Source organism: Triturus cristatus, chromosome 5_2, assembly GCF_964204655.1.
Source record: "Triturus cristatus chromosome 5_2, aTriCri1.1, whole genome shotgun sequence".
Lineage (NCBI taxonomy): Eukaryota > Metazoa > Chordata > Amphibia > Caudata > Salamandridae > Triturus > Triturus cristatus.
Genome location: NC_140588.1, coordinates 31,401,380 through 31,421,771, shown reverse-complemented (window position 1 = coordinate 31,421,771; position 20,392 = coordinate 31,401,380). Strand labels below are relative to the sequence as shown.

The window sequence follows — 20,392 nt, the reverse complement described above, 5'->3', positions numbered from 1 at the left end:
ACTTGAGCCAGAGGGCCCATGTAGAGGAGTCTTTTAATGAAGGGTAATGTGCAATCCATGCCAAGTAAGGTGACATAGAAGAAATCTCACCAGAGCAAGTCACATTCTTTCCTGATATCTATGGACATGACTAGGGAGTCCGTGGGAGATGCTCCTGCTGATCCAGGGTGAGAAGCAACTGATGGATCTTAGGTATGGTGTTGCAAGTAAGGATAAAGCCACTTTGGTCAGGTTGAACAAGAGGGCACCTACATGACAAAAACTAGTTCGCAACTATCTTATTCAGAATCTTATAGTCAGCGTTAAGCATCAAGAGGGGTGTGGTACGAGTCCAAGAGAAGTGGGTCTTTGTCTCTCTTAGACAAGGACGATTGTGGCCTCATGCAATGAGGAAGGTAGCAACCCCCATGCAAAGTAGTCCTTAAACATAGTCACTAATCGAGAAATGAGATCTGAGGCATACATCGCATAAAATTCTATGGGAGAGCCATCTAGCCCAGGGTCCTTACCCCTCACCATCTCTTTAATCACGCCCCGGAGTTCCTGCTCTCTGATGTCCAGAAATAAGCAGCCCATTGCAGGCCCAAAACTATTTTTTAATACATATAAGTCATCCTAGTGCAGGCCTTGGACATCCCAGAGGGCAGAGTGCAGTGTACTTAAACAGTAGGACATGTACTTATAAGTGTTACCTGTCCTGATAGTAAACAATTCTTGAATTTGTTTTTCATTACTGCACAGCATACCTCCCCCATAGAATAACATTGGAGTTACCTTATTGAATTTAATACGCTGTGATTCCCAAATTGGAGCGGGGAAGCAGTTCATGTTTGGTGTCTTTGGATTAGTAATGAAAAAGCCTAACCTATGGTGCATTCGGATTTCAAATGACAATTTTGAAAATGTCACTTTTAGAAACTTGCCCTTTTCCTCCCTTAGCCATTTACAGCCTGTAGCTTGTACCTGGGTCACATGACTGGGGTGTAGCTGACAGTTGAGCTTTGTGTCTAGACAGCTATACACTATAGAGAGCTTAAGTGTGCCTGGATAGGCCATCACTGACAGGATAGGAGGGAGGAGTGGGGTACATCCCCACTCTCACTTGAATAGGCTATGTCCTGCCTCATCACAAAGTGCTGCATACTCCCTGCAGTTGGTCTAGAGCCAGTACATGGGATGCAGGAGGCTTGGGGACTTCAAAGGGAACCTTCTAGAAGCTTCTCTCCCACTTTAAAGGAACAAATGAGAATAAATAGTAGATCTCAGACACCACCTCTTCAGTACACTTCTGGACCTGTATATACTCTGCCAGGAAGAAGGACTGCTGTGCGGCTGAAAGGACAGTCACTCTACTGGACTGCTGCCCTGTTGAATTTGTACTGCTGCATTGCTGTGCTGGCCTGCTGCCTCATGCCCTCTTGCCTGGGTGAGAAGGACTGGACCTTCATCTCTTGAACCCAGAGTTACTCCAAGGACTGTTGGTTGGCCTTCTGATGTGAAGCTCAGGGACACAACAGACTTTCAACAACCTTGCAGCTGCACCTAGACTCTACCATCTGTGAGTCTACCATGACAAGTGGTGCCACCCCAGTCCTGGACCGTTGGAAGCAGGCCTAAGGTGATCTGCCAACCTCTGTGGATCTAGTGGAACTGACGCATCTCCTCTGCTGAGTAGGCGCCACCTCAAGCAGAACCGTAGCATTGATGTTACATCATGGATCGGAACCACTTCAAAGACCCACATTCAGCCCATTCCCGCATCGGTACCGCCGTTGTTCAATGCATCCTCGTGCATCCCTCTAGCATCTCTCATTGACGGCAGCCTTGACGACAGTGCCAGACTCCGCATTGCAGCCTCTCAGATCCTGGGAGCTGACGCATCGCCTCAACTGTGCGAAGCAACCTCAACGTCAAACTTTGCATCACAAACACTCATTGACAGGATCCTTGACGATGATGCTGGACTCTGCATCGCAGCCTGCTGGCATCTCAGAACCAACACATTGCTTCAGCTGCACGACCAATCTTTGACAAGATTTCTCGCAATGCTCGGTAAACCAGGATTTAATTAACTCTGTTCAGTGGGCCTAACTGGGTTCCTGTAGCCAGCCTGCATGGTCAGCCTGAACTTGTGACTTTGTCCTGGTCATGCGTAAGCAGATGCCCACAGTTGGTGTTTTATGCCTTTTGGTGCTATTTTTACTAAAATCTTTCCAATCAAATATCTCACGTCTTGTTTTATTTATTGCAAATGACGTTATTTTTCTAAACTGCTGTGGAATCCTTTTGTAGTGTTTTTTTATTGTATTAGTCTTTGAAGTGTTTCATAAATACTTTATTGTTAAATATCAAGAGGGGAGCGAGGAAATAAGAGTAGCTTGTTCCTTTCTCCTGTGTTAGTCTATATCAATCAAGAAGAACAGGCTCATAGAGGTAATTAAACCATTCGATTACTAGTTTGTGTGGAAAAAAAAGATAGTTTAAAAAAAAAATACTCGCCCACCAACCTAGTTGGTGGCATGCTTCATCATTGGGTTCCCACCCAAGGTGCAGAGTACACCCTGAATTAATGTGGAAATACTTTACACATTGACTCTGAGGTAAGCCTGACTGCTCTCTGCCAAGCTACCCAAGGATTGAACTCAGGTTAATTTAGGGTTTGCTTGTGACTTCATCCTGGGAAGAATTGTGGTTGCTGCTTGAGAAGGGTTTCACCACCCCCCCCCAACCAGTAATCTATGTTTTTACAGCAGTCTTTCTAACAGAGGCAAGTCCAGATATCTCTGTGGAGGAGGATAGGAAATTGGCTCCTCTGGTTCAGGAAGCAATTCCAGGAAGGAGGTATTCAAGACAGGAAGGAAAAAACATGTCCAATTTTCCTCGAATAGGTAGCAGAAAAACCTTTTGCAGCAGGCCAGGGTCATTTTCCTTCAACTGGATCCAAGGTGATTTTGAAGTGCCAGTCGACCAAACAAAGTGATTTTCAAAGGGGAACTAGCTGGGCATGGCATGTCAGAGCTTAACACATCACTACCAGCCCTCATAAGTGTATTGCATAATTTCAGGAAAGGGTCTGGGTACAAAATTAATTTAGTAAAATCCTTGCTTGTACTGAATAATATAAAGGGAGAGGGAGAAATGAGCCACTATCAAGGTAGACAACATTTATGCTGGTGGGTGAATTGATTAAATACCTTGAAGCGCATATTACACCAAAACTATCTAAGTTCTATATCAACTGAATTCCAAAAGGGGTATTTGAACTAAAGGAGTTCCTATGGTGATGGAAGGACAAATGCATCTTGTGGCTCGGGAGGGTACCAGCTGTAAAAATGGTCACACTCCCTGTCCTCCTTTATATAATTCAAGCCTTACCAATCTTCTTAGACAAGGTACACTGAATAGACTGTCAGGGAACCTCTCAAAAGCTCACTGACAAGAGATGGCCTGTAGTTTTCTGATTTACCAAATACTGTAGGCCAGCCCTATTGCGTATTCTTGTAGAATGGTGATTTCAGATACACTTCAACATATACTGGCTGCATTCGGATCATGCAAGAGGTGGGAGACCCTTCTAGGATATAATATGGCTAATTAAATGTAAAAGACCTTGAACACTTCCATATCCTTATTACTAGCACATTTCTGTAACATTTGATGCAAAGCAACACCTAAACCACTCCCAACATACCCCCATACATGTCTACCCATTACATCCCTGACGTTTTACAGGTTCTACAATGGAAGGGCAAACATTTGTGGCCTGATGGGTAATGCAGAATGCTATAAGACCTTTTTGAGAAGGATTTAAACTTTCTTTTGGCATTGCAAGAAGAGTTAAGTTTAGAAACTACCAATTAGACAAAAATAGCCTTTGAGATAGCAGTAAGGGGGTTCACAAGCACTAAAGTGTAATATCTACTCTTCATACAATACTTGTAACCCCTAACTCAACTAAAAATTATAAATACATGTTGAATTGGGAAAAAGCATCAGGCAAAGTCTTCCCAGAGGAAGCTTGGGTGTCACTGTGGAAAGATGTGGTGAAAAGAAACAAGTCAACCGTGCACATGGAATCATCACTTAAAGCAATGGCAATCTGGTACATGACCCCAGATAGAAATTTTTGAAGCGGCAGGACACGTAAATTTATATAAAAGGTGGTTTATTGAGTTAACAGGAACAGACCCCTGAAACACCAGCCACTCTTCAGTTCAACTGCTCTCCCTCTGCTCCCTACATTCCACCACAGCATCAGAGCAGACCGGTTGCTAAGGAGCAGCAGTGTCCCACAGCATCATATGAAATATACATGAGTAAATGTTAAACAGTGAGAAGAATGTAACACATCTCCCTCCTTAAGAAAAAAAACAAATTACATTATGAACATATGTAATTCTTATATTTTTTAGGCATTGCACGTAAACGTCCAGAATTAGTTTTGACTGTAGGAGTAGATGCAACATTTGGACAAGGAACTACTTTGCAAGCATCAGCATCTTGTTGGGAATTAGAAGACACAGCAACCTCTGTGTCAGAACATGGTGACACCTTTCTGGTGTTCCACCAATTACCATCTGATAGCTTCACACGGTTCCCTTTAACAAGAACAACTTTCTTAGGAGAAGACCATTTCGAACAACCTTTTCTAGCTTTGTCTCCCACAAACACTCTTACAAACATTCCTTGCGTGAACAAACGTTTGAATTTCACGATATTCTTATGTCGATGACAGTAAGCTTTTTGGTGATTTTCCACTCTGTATCGTACTCTATTTAAATTCACATCATGTCTCCCAGCTCTGTTCATCCAAGCTGGTACAGCTACAGAAGACGGTACTCTCCCCTTGAGTAAGGAGAAAGGTGTCTCTCTTGTCACCGAATGAGGAGTGGTGCAATATGACCATAACATATCCTTGACTTGTTGCCTCCAAGACTCGCCACTCATACACGCTAATTGGACACACTCCACCAAAACTCCGTTAAAGCGTTCTATGAGGCCATTTTCCCTTGGATGGTAAACAGGTGTTGTAGTGTGTTTGATGCCCCACTTTACAAGGAATGCTTCAAATTCTTCTGAAATGAATTGAGGTCCATTGTCTGTGACAATCTCGGCAGGACAACCCTCCCTTCTGCAAATATCTATACAGAATGAAATAACACTAATGGACTTGACTTCTCTAACAAAAGCAACTTCCGGCCACTTAGAGAAGTAATCTACCATAACTATGGCACATCTCTCAGACACATTCAAGGTATCAAAAGGTCCACAAATATCGATGGCCAGTTTATCCCAAGGACCCTTAGGCATAGGTGAGGAAACAATAGTGGTTTCCTGGAAAGAATGGGTTTTGTCACTACATGCACATGCTATGCAATCACGAACATAACGCTCGATTTGAATGTCCATCCCGGGCCACCAAAAATCCTCTCTAATCCTTCTTTTCATGGCAGATATTCCACCATGTCCTTCGTGCATGATTCGCAGCAATCTTTCTCTGAGCTTCTCAGGTACAACCAACCTACACCCTCTTCTAAGTAAATCATCTATAACATTCAATTCAGATCATATTAATTTAAATGAATCCAATTCTTTGTGTAATCTCCATCCTTGTTCGTAACTTGAAACACTTCTGACTTTGTTCAATACTTCATCCTCTTCAACAGCTTTTCTCCAGTCCTCCTCACTGATGGCACTACATACATCTTTCACTTCTGCCACCATCCATTCATCATCCTCATCATCCTGAATCTTATCTAATGGTAATCTCGATATGCAATCAGCATTCACATTCCTTGCACCAGGAATATATTTTATCTCAAATATATACTCTTGAAGACGATATAACCACTTGGCAATTCTAGGGATGGCTTTACCCCCACCTCTTGTTGAGAAAAGATCTACCAATGGATTGTGGTCAGTGTGTAGTTGGAATTTAGTTCCCCATACAAAATGTTCAAAAATATTGCACACCCCACCAGCATGCTAGAGCTTCTTTTTCAATGGTGGAATATGTGTGTTCTGCACCTCTTAATGTGCGGGAAGCGAAAGCTACTACTCTTTCATTTCCTTTGTGCACTTGAATGAGCACTGCACCAAGACCATAATTACTGGCATCAGTGGAGATAATGGTCTGATCTACAGGATCAAATGGCTTCAATGTGACAGCACTGGCAATGTTTTGTTTTATGGCATCAAAGTTTTGTTGACATATTTCCGACCATTCAAATTTGGCACCTTTTTTCATCAATTTTCTCAGCTCATGTACCTTATCTGAAAAATGGTGTACAAATTTTGAGTAATACTCTGCAAGACCAAGAAATGATCTAAGTTGGTTTCTATCACTCGGAGCAGGTGCTTTTTCAGTGGCTTCAACTAGACTCCATTTAGGTTTTACGCCATCACGTGTTAAGGTGTGGCCTAAATACTCCACTTCACTCACGCCAAATTTACATTTTTCCAAAGCTATTGTGAGTCCATCATCTGAAAGTTTCTTCAGAACTTCTTCTAAAATCATATCTTGTTCGATTCTATCTCACCCCTACTCTAAAACATCGTCTTGGAACACTACAACATTTTTTTAAACCCGCTAAAACTGATTGCATCACTCTTTGAAATATGGCTGAAGCCGACGCCAAACCAAAGGGCATGCGTACAAATTGGAAAGCACCCTCTGGAGTGATGAAAGATGTGATGTGCCTTGAATCTTCATGCAATAATATTTGGTGATATGCTTTGGACAAATCCAAAGTGGTGAAATGTGTACCCCCTTTAACAGTTGCTAACATTTCATTAATTCGAGGAAGAGGATGTCGGTCTATCCAAATGTTGTCATTAACGTCTCTCAAGTCAATACACATCCTAATATTTCTATTGGGTTTTCTGGCCAAAACTATTGGACTTAACTATTCAGATGCCTCAATGGGCTCAATTACTCCTTCATTACAAAGCCTATGTAATTTGTCTCTGAGTTCGTCTCTTAATATGAAAGGAACATTCCTTACTTTATGTACCTTGGGAATAGCATCTACCTTTAAGATGATCCGATGTTTACATTTTTTTAAACATCCTAATTTTTTACTAAACAAATCAGGAAATTTGGTAACCCACTTGGAAGTATTTCCAGGTGATGTTAATAACACTTGCTGAGGATGATTCGGGTTTAACACAATATTGAGAGCTCTTTGCTCTTTCCAACCTAAAAGAGATCTACCCTTGTGCACAATGTATAAATTTGCAGTGGTTTTTTTATTCAAAAAGCACATTTCTGTTTCTACATACCCCAAAACAGATAGTTTTTCACCACAATACCCTTCGGGAATAACATCAGTGGATTGTAACTCCTCTAATTCACCACCTAAACTTACCCAAGTGGATTTTTCAATGATGGTAAATGGGGAACAAGAATCTTCCCAGACTTGCACATCCTTGCCCTTGATTTTAATTATGCATTTGGGAAGGCTATAGCTATCCTGTTTGCCCGCTTCACATTTGAGGACCTGATTGGACTCTATGACCATTACTTCTACATTGTCATTATCACAATCACTGTCACACGACATGTCTTCCATTTGGGACAAATTGGCTTGATCTACCAGATTAACAGATTTAGAGATTATAGCAGATCCAGAACTCTTGCACCATCTCGCAAAATGCCCCAATCTTTTTCACTTGTGACAGCTGCTTTTAACAGCTGGACAATAATTAGCATCAGCTGTGTGTTTTGGGCTACCACACCTGAAACAAAATTTAGATTTAAATTTTGCACCTTCTTGTTTGTTTTCTGGAATAGATTTTTCAACAACTTTTTTAACACTCTCTTTTATGTTATGCACAGTTTCATCCTCTTGCACAATTTTTTTAGATACTGTGTTGAGCTCATTTACATATCTGGAAGTGTTCTCCATCCTTTTAGCTACTGACAGTGTTTTGTCTAAAGAAGGATCCTTTAAACCTAGTAGTTTTTCTTGAATTTTGAGATTCAACATGCTATTGATTAACTGATCCCTAATTAGATCATCCCTCATGTCGTTGAATTTACAAGTGACAGACAACATTCTTAAATTTGCCACATATTGCTCAATGGTTTCTCCTGGTGACTGCACACGTGAAAAGAATTTGTGTCTTTCCACCACAACACTAACTTTCTTTCCAAAATGTTCTTCCAAAGGCTTTAAAGCAATTTCATATACATCAATATTGCTATCCCCTGCAGATTCACCATCTGTGTTGACCACAATATTAGAAACTTCCATCATAGGTAAGGTTTTTAAAACATTTCTGCCTCCCAATCCCAAAAATTGTTTAAGAATTGCTAATTTCCTTATAGAAACATAATCATCACCCCCAATGGCTTCTAAATATGTCTCAAATGTTTCTTTCCAATGTTCCCACAACATACATGGTTGACCAGGACTTTGCAGAAAAAATGGTGGTGCAGGAATGACTTGGGATGTCATTTCTTATAATGAAAGATGAAAAGAAATGCAATAAATAACAAAAAAGCTGTAATACAGTTACAAACTTTAAAATAAAGTGTCTCTGTAAGAGAAAATATTATTACTATTATGCATATGCTCTTTTTGTGCTTAATAAAGTCAAAATAATACCAACTGTGGCTTGCAGGTACTTGTCCGAATAAATGATGAGCTGAGTTTGCAGATGGAAAGTACCTCTCTGAATAATGATGGACAAAAAGTGTGCGTGTCACTGATCCAGTAGAACTAGATTCTTTTCCAGATTTGACACGCTTGTAATGGTGTGCGTATCACCAATGAACTCGGGATTAAGCGTGTGACATGAATCAAGCGCTGACACGCTTGTAACGGTGTGCGTATCACCGAAGAGAAGACTCAGCGTGTGCCCAGAGAGAAAGTTGAACAGTAATAAATCAGGAAGTGGAAGGCTGGCTTAACACTGGACTGGAAGACTGGAGAAAATTAGATAATTTCTCCCAAGATGGCGGCACGTTTCTTTACGCACGTAACGTGCGTAATGTGTGCCTCGGGACGCTCCTTTGACGCCTTTCACAGCAGGAATCGCAGCTTCAGGATGGCGCAGACTCCTCAGCGCACGGGCTTAAGAATGCAGAGGACTTTCAAGCGCAGGGGTCCCTCGATGCACTGGCCCTTCCAACATACGCGCCTTCCAAATGTAATGACTCAAAAGTAAGCAATCTTCCTTAAGTACAATTCCGCCACATGTACATACATTTACGACAATGAAAATGTGTGTCAATGAATGAGGAGAGAGTTTTAATATGGCACGGACCTCTCAGCGCATGGGGCTCGCAGAGCTCGAGCTCTTCAAACACAAAGGTTCCTCGATGCGCGGGCCTCTCCAATGCACAGGCCTTACAACCGTCAGAGGTTTAAAAGTAAGCTTCCTTCTTTTAAACAAAATTTCACCGTAAATGATTATGTTCTAGTGTATCAACACATTGTGAGTACACATGACAGAAAAATGTCCGTTAATACACTAAGAGAACGTCAGTGACCATCTACCATAAAAGTAACAGCTCGATAGTGTTTGCATGGGCAGTTCTTCTGTTATTACAAAGAAATAAGTCTTAGTTCCATAACAAGGTAGATATTGTAATTGTCGCTTTGGGTAGATGGACACTATGCGGTTTAGTGTCAATTAAAAGGCTAAAAGACAATCCAGGGGTCACTTACTGTCCAAGAATATGTTCCTCTTTCAGTAAAATCGGTCTAAACCGTTGGTGTCCTCCTTTATGAAGTGGATCCCATCCTCGTCGCCAGTTTTGAAGAGGCATGACATGTACATTTATATAAAATGTGGTTTATTAAGTTAACAAGAACAGACCCCTGGAACACCACCCGCTGTCCATTTCAACTGCTCTCCCTCTGCTCCCTACATTCCACCACAGCATCAGAGCAGACAGGTTGCTAAGGAGCAGCAGTGTTCCACAGCATCATATGAAATATACTAGAGTAAATGTTAAACAATGAGAAGAATGTAACAGAAATAGTCACTTATATGCAGATGCATCATACAAATCCTGGAAGGAATCCTGGTCCAGTGGTTCTCCAATCCACATTTAGTGTTCCTTCTCAGCGATTGTAGGGTAAGGGTACTAGAAAGAGATGATGGCAGCTGTAAAAATAATGGTAGGATATTCCTTATCGGCCTAAACAGAAATCGGAATGCTGGGTATGCACCCCTATGTGTGTGATGGAGCTCAAGCCAGACCCTAGACATTAATATCTCAACTGATAGTGATGGCAAAGATAACTGTAGCAAGGCTCTGCAGGCCAAAATCCAGACAGTGACTTGGGAAAAGTCAATAGAAAATCATCCCCCACTCATTACGGCCAAAGATGATCCTGTGAAAATGTGGACCCTAATTCAATGTTTTTTAGTTACTACTACGGAGAGATAGCATGGCCTTCATAATTACAGGAGCGCCATCTATTCAACTGACTGTCCTCTAGGATATATGTAAAAGGGTAGTAAAGTCAATGATGTTGGCACTCATCTAAAGCATGGCATAGAAAAAAGATCTGGATCACTGGGCATCTTATACTCTGAGACATCGTAGGGGATGAGATTAAGACTTTCACAGGAAGCTTTTAGCTGATTCTGGGGGGTAGATGAAAAGTTATGATGGAACATGTATAGAAAATACCAATAAAAAAGACACTACTACACTACAATATTGTTCATGTGCCTAGCAGTACAAATATTATGCAAAAGTCCTTTGTGAGCTAAAATCCAAGATGACCACAGATATCTTCGTCGCCAGTGAGTTTTGCCTTTTTCCTCCAGGCACCACCAATCAGTCCAGTCCAGTCCAATTTAAAGGCATTCTGTTTGCACTATTCCAAGATGTCCTTTGGGCTAACGAACAGACTGTCTGCCAGAGGACCTCTTCTCATAGGATATAGAGATCAGCTGATTTATTGACTGACAAATGGACACACAACATTAGGTTACGTTCCTCCTCAATTCACCAAACATTGTGCGTTTCTTTTTTAAAATTCAGATTGGCCTGAAGTAAAGTCATTAGGCAGTGTGAATAGCTGTTCTCCAGTCATTAAAACGGATCTTATGAAGCCCCTAAAGCTTATTTTAAACATCTACAATGCTTAAAAGGTCACTAAATTATAAGAAGGATTTCAAATTACCAGGCCAAATTACATGAATCCAGTAATTTCGTAGCTGATACCATTTACGTTCTAGATACACACTAATATTGAAGTTGTATTTATTTGATTGAGACTTGCTGTGCATCACAGATTTCAGAATTCAATGCAATCGCTAATCTTTTTGACATGTCAACGGCGTGGGAATAATATATCTGGCTCCTTCGTTTTCATATCAATCACCTTTTTAACTTGCGGAATTGATGTTGACTGAATACAGATATTATTCGGACCTGGTACATCCAAAGGAGCTTTTATTAATATTACCTATAATTACTTTTGCCAGAGATTACCTCAAACACCACCCAATGAAATTGTTCAGATAGTAAAATCCTTCATTTTATTCCAGCATCCACCCAGGTGTTTTTACAAGAATAATACAGAAAAAGAGAATACAGATCTTTCCCTATTTACACAAATGGTTAGTAATTGCAAGTTCCAGAGGTCTGTCCATGCTTTTGCTAAATTTCAAAATAGTTGCATATCTATTTGTCAAGGACTACTTACTTTACTTGACTTGCTCATACTTTTATCAATGGCTGAAAATCATATTCTGGGGAGGGAGCTTGGAACTGGAATGAGAGAACCTGTTTTAGTTTAGGTGCATCAATTTCTTTCCTTTCTTTCACTTTTTTCCCACTTTCAAGTTACCTACTAATGTGTTGCTATACCTTTTCACAGTAGAATGTAACAATCTTGCTCAAAAGGGTGTGGAAGATCTCCTGGAGTTTCTTGAAAGCATTACAAATTATCAGCAAATAGAACATTGGTTGCAAAGTATGACAAATTATTAGCAAAAAGGACACTGGCTGTAACTTTTACTATTAATGATAAAGACATCCAGCTGAGCCTCTTGAGAGAGTGTGGGAAAACATTGTTTTATAAATACCACAAAACCCCTTTAAGGATTTTTATAAACTTTACAATAGCCCCAAAAAGGGGCATGGTATGGCCACGAACAACGATGGCTGTCTGAATTGTGAGCTCCGTCATGAGACGGGCTCCAGACGGAGTAGGCGGCTTCCCACGCGTGGCTGAGAGCATAACATCGATGTCTCTCGTGGCACTGGGAGCTCTGGAAATCGATGAGCTGGATTCTGAGGCAGACGACGAGGCGTAACCCAGGGTAACCGTGGACCAAAATACGTGAGAGGGCGTCGGGCCTAGAGGTATGCCTACAGCATCAGCCCTAGAGTATCAAGTTGATCCCGCCCCTCGCGTTCTCTAATCACCAATAATGTCCCCGGCTCCACTGGCATCGGAAGGCCTACACTTGTAAAGAGTCTGATGTGCCTGACGAAATTGGAAAGGCAGCAGCGATTCTCCTCATAGTTATGCTGACGGGGTTCAGAGCTATGAGGGAGCGACGCCGGCTGTGACACAGGTGGGTGTCACGGCTTCTGAGTAACCCGACGCCCCAACTCCCGGACCTATCACTTCCACTGAGGTGCTCAGGAGAGCGCCGGGCCTGCACTTAGTCATAGCAGCCTCGACCCGCCCTTATTTGGGTGAACCCACCTTTCGCTGCAGTTAGCCGCAAATACCAGCAGACTTACTGCATCGTCTTAAACGTAAGGCAAGGAGAGAGCCAAACACCTCCTCCAGCCTTGGCAAATCACATCAGACCACAGTAGGGTTTTTGAGGAGCGTGACATGAGGAGAGTCTCAGCCCTCAAACAACAACTACGCAGCTAGGCGCCCTACTCCTACCGGGTCTCCTGCCTAAGTTTCAAAGCCCCAACCTCACAGGACTGGCAAGGTGCCAGTACAGCCTCAGCCACAGCAGGAGGAACTATGTGAGACAAAATGGATCAATAAACTTCTCCAGCACAAGGCATATGCTCAAAGAAGGGGAGAGTCTCGACCATGACCGCCACCCCATCCTTCTTGCTCATTCTCCTCAAGCAAGAAGTAAGAAGGAGCAACAGTGGAATACTTGAGGACATCAGGCTTAGAGATACGCTCACAGTCTCGGCCCCCACACCGCCAGATGCACTGCCTCCTAGATCACCTTTGTCCCAGGGTACGACCCTTGAGCAAGTGCGGCAAGAAGTATTAGGGCGGTAGCTTACATACGGTGAGGAGAGACCAAACGGCCTTCCCCCACTAAAAACAGGAAGTTCCTGATGACTCCAACATAAGATACAAGGTCGGAATTCTGAAGAAGTTCTGCATGGACTTCGACCAGCACCCAATGCCTCACACAGATACCCTAACAGAGGAAAGGTCCACACAAGAATGCACCATCCACGCCTGTTCGTAATAGGGTCACTAGAGCCCTGACGCTAAAGATCCCGAGGTGCCTCTGTGCCTTTGCACTGACCCAGCGCACCAGCCTGGGACTAAAGAGACGGATGTCCACCACCAGGCCCAGAAGCGAGTCCACCAAACAACTCATTTTTGCGGACGTGCTCAAACAATTATGCAACATGTCCACAAAAGGCGCCACCCCTCCGGCAGACGGCTCATGCCAGGTTACCCCAATCTCCACACAAGGGGAGACTATGGACCGCATCTTAGAAGAAATCTCAGCCGTCAGGCGACGGCTAGAGGCATGGACACGAACATATCCTCTTTAGCGGCGGTAGCAAAATCGATACGAACAGACATTGCAGGGTATCATACAAGAGCAGAGGGGCTTGACCAAAGGCTGACAGCGGTGGAGGAACGCCTGGAATCAATACAAGGCAGAGATCAAGAACTATTATTCCTTCGCAGAAAACTGATCGACTTGGAAGATCACAGCAGGAGTGATAAAATTCGTTTTTTCGGGTTTCTGGAGAAAATCGAAGCCCTAAACGCAAGAGCATTCCTCCGAAACACTCTCCTGAACCTGGTTGGCATCACCTTTGAACCACCACTGGAAATACAGCGTGCACAACGCATAAGCCCTCCACGCAAAGATTCTGTAACACGTAAACGTCCCCTCATTGCCTGTTTCCTAAGACACGAACAGGTGAGGCAGCTGTTAGTAACAGCACGCACCCAAGGTCCATTCACATATAACGGGCACAAAATCCGTATGGCAGCTGACTTCTCCAGAGAGATCAATAATCGCCATAAAGCATTCCTCTCCATGAGGCCCCAACTGTGCCAAATTGACATCAAGTACGGCTTTTTTTAGCCTGCCCACTTCCGCATCACCAAAGATGGAGACTCCAAAGATTTCTACGAGCCTGAGGACTTGCACCTCTTCTTGGAACGCAAAAGGCCACAGGACATGGACATGCAACATTCTACCCCAGAGCAAGCACAACCTCGATGTTCCATGTAGACACCAGGCAGCAGGCGATGGAGCACCAGCGGCTCACGACACCGTATGGCAGAGATCTTGAAAGGTCCACCCGCACCCATGAGGACAAGGCCTCAGCTCTTAATACTGTGACTGTCTTTACCCAGGAGAAACATAGAGACAAGTCTTGCTCCCCCCTAAAATCTTCTTAGGATGCAGAAGGAGGCCAAGGGAGGCCTGGTCATGGCCATGACCATAGTCATAATTGCATTTAGAGCCTTTTTAAGTCAGAAACAGAGTTGTATGTGAACAGGATGCCGAGTAGAAAAGAAAATGCACAGATGCCGGATAGCTGAGTTTTGCGTATGCTTGGTCCATTGTGTTAATTGTGTTAACTATGCTAACTGTGTTAATTTTAATACTGGTTTGATTAGTGATTTATGCTGTAGATGTTACTTGCAGTTATGACTTATAAGGCCTTATTGTTATCGCTATATGTAAAGTAATTGACGTCACTGCCGCTAGGCTAACCCCACCGGTTGTTTACATGTAACCCTATTTAACTCCTGAGACGATCAGCGCCCTACCTTGCTACACTAGGATGCTCTTGCCAACACTATACACACCCCGGGCCGCATGGCGTAAATACCCTTTTGTTTCGTCCCAGCCATTACCCCATCCTCCTGATGGAGCCCCCGCCTCATGGTGGCGCTCCAGCGAGCTTAGACCCATGGTTAAAAGCTCAGAATACCCAGTGCTGCACAGCAGCCAGCAACCCCTATTCCCAAGCTATTCCTCTCCATTCCCCCTTCTTCCTTCACACCCCCTCACCTCCCCCTAATAAGTTGTATCGCATCACCTCCCTTGTAACTTGTGTCCAGACTCTCATCTCAGTCACCATTGACTCCGGCCACCTCACCGGATTATAACACCTCTCTTTCGGACCAGGGATTCCCCCTTCCATCATCCAAATTCCCTTCCTTACCCTGCTCTCCTTCTTTCCATTCTTCCCCCACAGAGCCAGCAAGACCTCACCACCACTAAACGTCCTTGACATATTTATAGCGACCACCTGCCACTGTCCGTTCCTCCCTGTCCACTCAGCATGGTCACCACTCATCCACTCCGCGTAGTAACATGGAATGTCCATGGATTAACGCACTACATCAAAAGGAAGACAATACTCTCCTGTCTCCAATCGAAGCGGGTGGACGTAGCACTACGCCAGAAAACACACCTGGATTCCCCAGAGTCTGACAAATTGCACAGGGACTGAGTGGGAAGGGTGATACATAGCAGTGTTCAGGGGGGAGACAACCCGAATGCAAGACCCACCCACAATTGTGGGGTAGCGGTCCTTATCCGCAAATCTCTACCGGCTGCGGTGTCAAAGACCTGGACAGATCCAGATAGACAATACGCCTTTGCCAAGTTGCAAATTGGGGAAACCCATGTCTGTATCAGATCAGTTTATGCCCCGACTAGAGAGACAAAATCATTCCTTCTTCTACTGAATCACCTTCTAGTGGAGATAGGCACTTCGCAGTACTTTATTGGCGGAGACTGGAATCTGGTAAGAGACCTAGTCCTGGACAAAACGGGTCCCCTCAACAGGGGAAACGCCGCAGACAGAGCCCTGATAGATGACATAATGGTGGATATTGGTCTGGTAGATCATTGGTGCCTTTGCCATCCGGTAGATGCGGAATATACTTCCACTTCCCCTACACATGCCACACTTTCTCGCCTAGACTACTTCCTGGTCTCCCAGAGAGCAGTGCAGATGGTCCAAGAATCCCACATCCTAGTGGCAGCACTCTCTGACCACTCTCCGGTCCTCCTGTCACTGGAAATAGGACTGGTCAGGCCAGGACGTAAGCCCTGGCACACGAACGGTCAGCGCCCGAGGACCCCTAAGGGTAAATCCCAATTGCGAGCACACCTTCTGGGTTACCTTTCTACCAATCAAGAATCTGTAGACTCTGGTAGGATCCTTTGGGCCGCAGCAAAAGCTACCATACGGGGCCAGCTTATGCGGGATACAGTACAAGCTAACAGGCAAACAGCTGCTCGACAGAAGGAAATGGAACAGGACATTGCATAATATACACGTTTATACACAGCAAAGCCAACTCTACAGCACTGCAAATCTTTGGAACAGGACCGAATGGCTTTGAATGGTCTTTTCACTTCCAAGGCGGAATACGCCCTACAAAGGATGAAAGGGAGACACTATGAGCAGGGGGAAAAAGCAGCAAGACTACTGGCGGTGCAGTTACGCCAAAAGAGAGTGCCATGGCAATACAGGCTATAGAGTCAGCCGGAGGTGCCACACTAACTCGACCCCAGGATATTGTGAACAAATTCGCCCTGTTTTACAAGTCTCTCTATACTCCGGGGACACAGGCTGACAAAGATAAACTAGATACTTTCCTCACAAGGGCGGTCCTCCCCCGCCTTTCTGACAAAAGCAGAAAACTTCTGGAAGGAGAGATCAGTAAAGAGGAGATCTTGTGCGCGATAGCCAACCTACCCTACCACAAGGTCCTGGGTAAAGATGGTTTTCCAGCCAAGTTTTGCTGGTGGGTGGGGGAGGAGGTAGCTGACACCCTTCAAACAGTGTTTCAAGAGGTGGAGAGTAGGGCCTATCTGGGTCCCCTCTCTACTAAAGCAGTGATTGCGGTCCAACCTAAATCTGGGAAGGACTCCCTACTTTGCTGTAGTTATCGCCCCATATCACTATTAGACTGTGATATAAAAATTTTGGCAAGTGTCCTGGCTTCCCGCCTACTTAAAGTCCTACCCTCCTTGATTTACCATACCCAGGTAGGATTTGTACCCGGACGCTCCTCTAGGAGCCACCGATGCACTCTAATCCACACGTTGTGGTCCGCCAAACGCCTCCAAAATGATGCACTGGCATTATCACTCGACGTGGAGAAGGCATTTGATCGCATCGAATCGGAATACATTTTTAAAGTATTGGAACAATTCGGATTGGGGGATCAGTTCATAGCCAAAGTAAGACTGCTATACGATAACCCCACTGCACATGTAAATTGTGGGGGCTTTGTGTCAGAGCCATTCCCGATCCGTAGGTGAATGCATCAGCGTTGCCCCTTATCCCCATTACTCTTTCTCTTGGCTATGGAGCCCCTAGCAGATACAATACATCAAGCTACCAATGTTACGGGCCTACCCCTCCCAACTGTAGAATCTAAACTCTACCTGTACGCAGACAAAATACTGCTTACCCTCCTGGATCTTCACTGCTCCCTGTGTCCCTGCTCCAAATCATAGATGATTTCCCCTCTTTTTCCAGCTACAAAATAAACTGGGACAAAAATTATGCAATGCCCATCTCAGACGGGACCACAAAGGCGGCTATACACGGATTTCCCTTACACTGGCAATCCTTGCGCTTCAAATACTTGGGCGTACTAGTGAATAAGGGGACAGAAGGGATGGTTGCAGATAACTTAATCCCCCTGCTCACACAGATGCAACGCAACTTTGAAAAATGGAAGGCTTTGGGGCTCTCAATGTAGGATAGGACACAAGCTGTGAAAATGGTCACTCTCCCGTGCTTCATATATATACTCTTGGCATCTCCTCCTTAAGATCTCTCTGACCACGCTGCGCTCAATAGACTCCAGGATAAAATCCTTTGTGTGGAACTCAGCCAGGCTCCGCCTGGCAGTGTTGAATCTGAAAGCATGCCGCTCCTGCGGAGGAATGAGCCTCCCTTCGGTGGAACACTTCGCCCTTGCACTGCCAAATAGCGTACATGATATCAGAGGTCCCTGATGCTCCACAATGGCTACATCTAGAAAAGCACCTAATATCTATAGAGGTAGGCCTATCAGCCTTATATGGGACAGGAACAAGCCGCCAAGACCCCACCAATCCGGTTCTGTCAGCCATGTGCAAGTCCTGGCAACGGGTGCACCGACTGTTGGATTTGATTCCTCGAATCCATGAGAAAGCCCCCCTTTGGGGAAATGCAAGTGTACGCATTGATAGGCAAACACTGTCCTGTCTCCTGTGGAAGGCAGCAGGCATCCACACCTTGGATCAGCTCCTTCATGATGGTGAACTCAAGACATTCGCACAACTGGAAAAGGAATTTGGTCTCTCGACGCAGCAAGCCTGGAAATACATCCAACTTCGGCAATGCCTGGAAAAAAGTTTAGGGCCACATCCTTGGCTGCTACAGGCCTCACCAGTGGTATTGTACTTACACACATGGGGAAAGCACAAAGGGGGTTACGTCTGGCCTATACGAAGTACTCACATCCCACCTATTTTCACAACCCTTAATGCGAGATCCCCGCACCAGATGGCAAATCCGGTTATTGATCTCATATGAGGATGATGGATGGATAGAGATTTTGGACAACTTGGGTAGGGGAGACCGGGAAGCAAGACTGAAGTTTTGTCTATTCAAAAGCCTTCATGACTGAAACTGCTCACCAACAAAACGGCACAGGACAGGGCTACTTTCACATTCCAACTGCTGGAGATGTGCTGACACTGGTTGCGACATAACTCACTTTATATGTGAATGCCCGTCGATTCACCCCTTCTGGGTCTACATGGGCCAGAATCTACACACCTCAATGCCCCTGCACCTCCCACTTGCACGGGCCACTATCCTCCTGCTCGACTTGCAACAATCCCAAGAGCTTTCAAAGCCACAACGCCGCCTACTGCACACAGCATTAGCCACAGCTAAGATGTGCATATTGCAGCAGTGGAAATCACCGAATCCACCATCACAGGAGGCATGGTTGGTAGCCATGATACATACGGCCTCCCACGAGCGAGTCATTTACAAACTTCAGGACCAGACTGACTTGTTCCTTCAGGTGTGGTCATCCATCCAATGTGTGGGGAATGATAAGGACGACTATCCCACAGCAGATAACTCAACTCCTCCTGCAGCGGTAATAACGATGTCAGTTGATGTTCTCTAAACCAAAACAAGAGCAGAGGCCCTCGCTTTAGAGACCATTCCCTTCACTAATACTCATACAGCATTTCATTTACCTCAATCCCCCCCTCCTCTTTCTCTCTCACATGATCAAGTTAGTAATTCTCTACATCACCCATCTTACATCCTTGGCACCCACAGCTATTTGCGTCCTCAGATAATTATCCTGATAATATTCTTCATTCCCCCCTGCATGTCTTGGTCTCCTTCCCTCTCGCCCTTCATTCGCCTAACAAATGCCCTCATTCCCTCTCCATACTTTTGCCCCCTGGCACCACAACAACGTAGCAGCTCGGTCACACTATTCCGCCCTTCGCACGGACACTCAGAACAGAACACGCAACTGGAGGTTAACAGCACCCCCCTTCTCCTTCTGAGACTTACCCCCACATGCATCAAACTAAAAACCGTCACAAACGGGCAGGTTCTCAGAATCAGCCACCTTTGCAACCGGTATTTTTGCATTTGGGATGCATCATCCCAAATTCAAAAATCTCAATTTAAATAATCGCAAATTTGTGATGACTTAAATTGCGATTGCATTTAAGGAATCGCAAATTGCGATGCCTCAAATGCAATGCATGATGATATTTAAAATAGCAATTTCGCTATTAGGGGACGCTAATTACCATCAAATGAAACTTGATGGTAATTAGCGAAAACTTTGAAAAAAAACTAAAGTGCATTTTTCAAAGTTCAAGGTTACACACACACATGCCCTTGGGGTATGTGTGTGCACAACATGGGTTCACTTAGCAATTTCAAGGGTGCTACAGGGTGTCATCTTGGCACCCTGGCAATCTTGAAATTGCATGTGCAATTTGCGAGTACCTATTGGGTACTCGCAAATTGCGCATGCAATTCCCATTCATTCCTATGGCCCTCTAGGCCCATAGGAATGAATGGGAGGCAATTCCTTAATTGCGAGTCGACATTAAGGAATTTCTAGGCATCCTACATGCATAGCCAATAGCAAATCTTTAATTGCGATTTCTTAAAAAT

The 20,392-nt window shown here is 44.3% G+C and overlaps 1 protein-coding gene across 1 annotated transcript in view; it reads left to right on the top strand.

Moving 5' to 3' along the window:
• GABBR2 (gamma-aminobutyric acid type B receptor subunit 2) overlaps positions 1 to 20,392 on the top strand; it is a 2,527,100-nt gene that overhangs the window by 995,765 nt on the left and 1,510,943 nt on the right. The window lies entirely within an intron of this gene.